This window comes from Lolium perenne, chromosome 1 (genome assembly GCF_019359855.2).
Source record: "Lolium perenne isolate Kyuss_39 chromosome 1, Kyuss_2.0, whole genome shotgun sequence".
In the NCBI taxonomy this organism is placed as follows: Eukaryota; Viridiplantae; Streptophyta; class Magnoliopsida; order Poales; family Poaceae; genus Lolium; species Lolium perenne.
This window is the reverse complement of record NC_067244.2, coordinates 218,246,878-218,253,981: the sequence shown is the minus strand read 5'-3', so window position 1 is coordinate 218,253,981 and position 7,104 is coordinate 218,246,878.

Genomic DNA, 7,104 nt, shown 5'->3' with positions numbered 1-7,104 from the left:
GCTTTAGTGTTTTTTTAAAGCTACGACACTTAATTTAGAACAAAGGAACTTTTTTCGATCAAGGAGCATAGCCCTAGCCTCTGCATCCAAAGGATGCACACATCCTTCTTCTTTATTAAATTATTCGCAATGCCTTAAAGGGGAATACAAAGATCAATCTCGAAGCCTCCTTCCTAGCGACAACTCACCATACCTACGATGAAAGGGGGACCATGAACAAGGCCATACTCCCTGACGGTACACCAACACACATCATCCAAAAAGCAAAACCTTGAGGGTGTGCCATTGCACACGTCGCAGAGTTCGCAACCGCCATCTATCTTGAACCCATCTCCAAGTGAGATCAACGTATTGACCGTGCCAGGCCTGCCGTCAATGTCACCATAACACCAAACAACTCCACCATCCTGCCCACGTCCAGCAATCCTCGCCCGTCTTCCATACCCCGCAGCTCCACGCTGCTGAGAATCATCGATGGCAACATGGTAGATGAACACCACTCCACCAAAAACCACCTCCATCCAGCCGCTGCTCCAAAAACGATGCCCCAAGAGGTAGCACGACGCTGGAAGCGCCGTCATTGTCCGATCCTGGCTGGATCTAGGGTTTCCCCCGGAGCAGCACGAGTGAGTTCCCGTGGACTGCGACGACGATGCCTTCAAGAAGGAAGCCTCATAATTCTTAAGTAGTTTTGGCTGATACTGGTAAATGATGTTAGTTTGTTACTAGCCAGCCTCATAATTTCCAATTCTGTCTTCACCCTAGTGGGGAAGATTGTGGGTGAAGTATTTTACAGAACATCTTACAATTTGAGGCGGTGTGATATTTATATGAAGCCATTGTCCTGATCATCGAAACAGAATATTGGAATTGATATCAGAAAAAGTAATGAACCTCAATGCACGTAGTGGTTGGACTTGGTTCTAAAGTTTATTACATTGCTACTGTCTGCGAACTTCATTAACGTTTTGATTATTTTGCTTTCAGTTCTCATATTGGTGTCATAGTCTAATTAGCAATGTTTACATTTTCTTTATCTGTTTTTGGTGCCACCCAGGATATTATATTAAGGCCCAACTACTTGAAGCAATAGCTTTGCATCTAGATTCTGTGAATGGGAAGCCTTCCATCTGGGAGGAACTTGTATCATGCTTCATTCGGCTTTTTTCTGATCGTACTACTGACAAAGAGGATTGTATTTCATGTAATATTAAAGGCGATGCATCAATCAATGCTTTTAGTAGCCTTTCTTCGGTATTCCGTGAGCAGCATACAAGAGAATCATGGAAGGTCCGATGCAAATGGTGGATGAACCATCATTTCAGCCAAAGCAGCTATATGTCAGAAACAGGGAAAGGTAGCTGCTTGTCCCTTGATTTCAGTCATTGCTAGAATTAATCACATTGCGCTCTACAAAAAGCCATCAAGTTGACATTGATTTAGTACGGTCTCTAATCTATACTGTCTAATCAATATTAGATTTTGACGGTTTATACAACTAATATACTCTTTATTGTATCGAGATAAGACTGTCTCTGCCTCACTCATAAAAAAGCTACACTTGATTATTGTGTGCCGAACTATCAATAGTAAATATGCATTCTAGCTAGATTCCATCGATGACATGTTGGTGCAAAATCCACAGTTTCTATTTTTTGCAACTGCCATTTGCACTCTGTTGTGATGACAGATGACGGGGCCTTTTGCGTGATTGCAAGCTCCTCGCTTCCAAGGCAGCCTGTGCTTCTCACCTGTTTGGGTTTCACTATGTCAGAGGCTGAGAGCTATCTTTCCAAGCAAGAAACGAAGGATGAATTCAGACTCTTGTCCAGGAACACGCTGAATTCTGTCAAACTGTTAGGTAGTCTGGAGAAACTAAAGTGTAATGGCTAGGTTTAGTTCCGCTGCTGCAGCAGCATAGCATAGCATAGTTCATGTTGTAATTTGTAATTACACTTGGACATGATTATAACTTTATACAAGTGTACTGATCACCGAGAGTGTTGAATCCATGTTCCAGAGGTTTCACTGTGAATGTGCTGGAGGTAAGCAACGATAAGGCTACCTGATCGGGTGTCACTCGCTTACTGGAGCTCGTACGAATCTGCTGATCCTGCCAACGTGTGTCAAGTAAGAGGTGAACACACGCCGATGAATGAGGAGGAAGCGGAGCAAAAGGAGCAGAACTCCTGTAACAGCAAACAAAAACTCTTTTCTCGATCGGTCTGAAAAACAAGACAACAATCTTTTCCGTGACATATACAAATCTTAAACACTTCAACCAATAAACATATATACAGATCATCGTGAAACACTTCGCATGTACTCTCCTTTTCCTCCATAATAAGTATCATGGTTTTAAAAAAAGAGTAGTACAAATTATACACTAAGGCCCGGTACTTATTATGAATCGGAGGGAATATACATAACCGGATGCACATCTCCTCCGGGTGTGGGTGACATGTAAAAACATTCTAAATTTGCATAGCAGAACAACTACATGAATCAGCAAGCAGGGCTCATGGTTGCTCGAACGTGCCTGTGCTTACGTGTGCTTTTGGTTCCCTCCGTTGCCTACCGTTCTTGTCGTGGTACCATAGGCTCTCTAGCCTGCGGCAGGTCGGGTGGCGCATGTCTCCTAGTTCCCGATCGCTCGAGCCTAAATATCTTCATAACCACGTCACCTCGTCACTAACAATTTTATAGCATCGATCTGCATGTGCGGGATGTACCTACGTGCCCCTGTTCTTATCCACGGCCGTGGATCAAGGCGTCGAGCGGAATCTCGTCAAATTCCCACTTCCACTTTATTTATCACATTAATTTCTACTAGTTAACAATTCAAGATCAAATTTCAAACTAGAAGTTACAAAATAAGACAAAGGCTAGCCACTGTAGCTACGGCCTATGGACGATTGTGCTGTAGAGATCCAGTAAATGCTAAGAGCATCTCCAGTCGCGTCCCCCAAAGCGTCCCCCAAAGGGATTTGGGGCGCGCCGGACAAAAAAAGCGTTCCAGCCGCGTCCCCCAAAGCCCATTTTTGTCCGGCGCGGCCCCATACGGTGTCCGGCGCCCCGAGCCCGTCCCCGTCCCACAGGGGACGCTCCGGGGACGCCGGACACAACGAAAAGCGAGGCGGGCTCCCACATGTCGGCGACTATTTGCATAAACCGTTGGTTCGCGCCTCTTTTCTAGTCGCTCCTTCCTTCCCGCGCCTCCCACTCCACCGCCGCCGCTGGATTTCCCGGCCGTTTGGGCGTCTGATTTGTGCTGGGAGTCAGCACCGTTGTCGCGGCTGGGGCTCTCGCCGGTCGTGCCGCCGCCGCCGCGTCGCCAGCGCCTCCCAGAACGCGCCGTCAAATCCGCCCCACCTCCGCGCACGGAAGGTGCTCGACGACTTGCCAGGTAGGCGCGATTGGTCGCTGTTTGTTGCGTCGTCTGCCTCGGCGCAATTTTAACCATTGATTTTGCTTTAGGCATGGACAGCGACGATGAGATGGTTGCCCTGCTGCTGGAGGACGAGCAAGCGTTCGACGACGACCTGCGGGAGCATTTGCTGATCATCGCGTCCCTCCAGGACATGCTTGACGCTGAGGCGGAGAAGAGGAAGAGGCCGCGCCGCGGAGGATCAAGGCCGGGAAGAAGGAAGTCGAAGCCCCGGCAGAGGATGGAGGGGCATGCCATGCTGCACAACGACTACTTCGCCAACGGGGCAACACATGCCGACAATTTTCGGCGCCGGTACAGGATGAGCAAGGGCCTGTTCATGAATATCCTCCATGGCGTTCGAGAGTTCGACCCCTACTTCAAGCTCAAGGTCGACGCTGTAGGCGTTCTCGGGTTCTCATCCATTCAGAAGTGCACCGCCGCCATGAGGATGCTTGCATACGGAGCACCTGCCGATACACAGGACGACTACCTTCGCATGAGTGAGTCTACTGCCATTGAGTGCATGTACAAGTTTTGCCGAGCTGTGGTGGGAAAGTTTGGCAAATACTACTTGAGAGGGCCAACTGAGGAAAAGACTGCAAGGATCGTGGCACAAAATGCTGCCAGAGGATTTCCTGGAATGCTTGGAAGCATCGATTGCATGCAATGGGCATGGAAGAACTGCCCGTTTGCTTGGCAAGGTATATACAAAGGGCGTCATGGATATTGCAGTGTGGTGCTTGAAGCTGTGGCAGATTATGACCTGTGGATTTGGCATTCTTTCTTTGGCATGGCGGGATCACACAATGACATCAACGTGTTGCAGCGGTCTCCGGTGTTCAGCAAACTAGTGGAAGGGCATGCTCCACCATGCAACTATGAGATCAATGGCCACCAATATACCAAAGGCTATTATCTAGCCGATGGTATATATCCAAAATGGGCCACTTTTGTCAAAACAATCTCGAATCCATCAGGTCTGAAGAATTCTCACTTTGCTACACGACAGGAGGCTTGCAGGAAGGATGTCGAGCGGGCATTTGGTGTGCTTCAAGCACAATTTGCCATTGTCCGGTACCCTGCTCTAAGCTGGTCTCACGACCAAATGTGGGAGGTGATGCAGGCTTGTGTGATCATGCACAACATGATCATCGAGGATGACCGCAAGAATCATGTTAGGTCACATGTTGGTCCCTATGAGTGTCAAGGCCCTCTCGCGGAGGTTGATCATGAGTTGCCTGCAGATTTTGCTGATTTTCTCGCCATGCACGAAGAGATCCGTGACAGCAATGTGCATGAGCAACTTCAAGCTGATCTCGTTGAGCATTTGTGGAGGATCAAAGGAAATACCGTGGCACCTTGATGTATCATCTAGCCCTTTTTTTTATATTTGATTACTTGTTTTATTGTTTGTTGTAATTTAATTTGAAAACAATCCTCGAAAACATTTTTTTTTCATATGCTACATTTGATATAAATGGTTTATGTGTTAAAAATATTATTTTAAATGTTTGGGGGCGGCGTTTGGGGGACGCGGCTGGGGAGCGACGTCCCCCAAAGGCGGCACGAACAAAACACGTCCCCCAAACGCTCAATCCGGCGCGGTTTGGGGGACGGTTTGGGGGACGCGACTGGAGATGCTCTAATGCTGCCAAAAATCCTGAAACTGACTCTTTCATGTGTATGTAGCATTTTTTCTAAAAAAGGTGGCATCGTTTTGCAACATTTTCGTGCAATGCATTCAATATTCTCCGCCTAACTTATCCAATATTATAGAAATACATATGTAACATTCGATGTAGCATAAGTAGAAAAATTATTGTAGCACTAAGCTCATACTTACACAATAACAGCTATGCACACATGTAGCAAAGCGAAACACTGTACGAGTAACATCGATAGAAATCTCCTAGAATTCTCCTTCCTAGGGACCGTGGTGCCGCTACCATGGCCGATTTGAGCTCGATGGAGGTCCCTCGGAGCGAGATCGGGTGAGCCTCCTACTAATTTGCTTGCATACGTAGACTTAGGTGGTGTGTGGCGAGCTCACCATCAATCGCCTCCAGGTATTAGCGTTAGCAAAGGAACTGCGAGAGCAGGACCGAACTAACGGGGGATCAAGGAGTTGTCGTCCATGGCGGACTCACGAACATCATCTTCTCCCGCCTGGCGGTGCGTGGGAGGTCAACGTCCATGGTGTCCTCACCGACCGGCAGCATTGGGTGGCAACATGCCGGGGTTTCGCGCCAGGAGGAGTGCTCGTCCCGGTGACTCGGTCAAAGGTAGTTGAGAGAGAAAGATGAGAGGGAGAGAGAGAGCACTGGCGCGGAGAGAAGGATGCCCATGCGGCATCCGCATTGAACTAGTCGTAGCTACAACCTGTTGTCAAATATAGAGTATTTCTAAAATAAACTTAAACTTGAAAATTTAATACGTACATGTTTCCTCTACCAAATTTTTTTCTTCGAAATGTCAGAAAATTTTGACAAAATATTATTAGCTCCTTGGTGCAAGATGTTAGATGTAGCTGGCGCCGACAATTGGAAGCACCTGAATTGTTGACCCTTTTCAGGCTAGCGAGGCATAGCGTCGCATCCGAATGAGCCATCACTTGACGGACGCTACGCGCGTCACGATCCGTTCCCGCGCGCGTAACGCGACAAGAAACGCAAACTTTTGCGTGCAGCGCATGCGCAGCCAGGAGCCAGCTGAGTTGATGGGACTACCGGAAAGTTGTTTAGAAACAGAGCGCACCACTCGCCGACGCGTGTGCCGGTGGGCCAACGCAGGCAGGCCACGTGCCCTCAGATATTTTCCGCGTGTGGGCTTCCCGGAGCCACACGCGGCGGCCTCGCCGGCGCCGGAGCCCCAACGAAATCCGGCAATCATTTTTTGGCAGGAGCGCCACGCGTCCCATCGAGCTAGGCCACGTCGTCACGTGTCGTCCCAGGGCGCGGGAGGCGAGACTTCTCCGTGCGGATGCGGCCGCCGCGCCACGTGTCACGGCCGCCAGTCGTCGCGCGCGCCGGCTCCGTTTGCTGTAGACTACGTACTACGTCAGGTCAGAATAAACGCGCATGGCAGGATCGCATGATCTGGATGCTCGGATAAGATAGGCACGGCTGCACTGTTCCCGCCAAGATATTTCTGTGATGGGTAGTGAGTGATACAGTGCTGTACACTACGAGTGTGTGCGGCGAACGACCCTAGCGCGCGGCCTCTCTGCACTTTGGCCAAGAGTTGGATCGGTCGCGACAAAATTTCACCAAATGCAAACTAAACATTTCAGAAATTCTTCTAGACTTGTTGATCCACAGTCGGGCAGGGCTAAACATTTGGCTAGCAAAGGTACGCGCTCACTACTTTGCAGAACCTATACGTCGACTCAAGACATGTGGTCATACTCATGCGCATGCACCCATCAACAAGACCACCGCAATCGTATGCAATCACACGAATAACTACAGACCATTTTGGGTAAGAAGTGAAGTTAATCTTAGCGGTGGCATCGCTCTTGCATTAGAATTACGGACCATGGTCCCTCACGGCATCGAGAATATTAAAAAAACAAATTTCTTGACATCCGGAAGGGGCTCAACTCCAAAAATAGTGCATCGATATAGTGTGAGTAGTTCTTGTAGAGTCGGACATGACATCTTCTCGATTACGCTTCA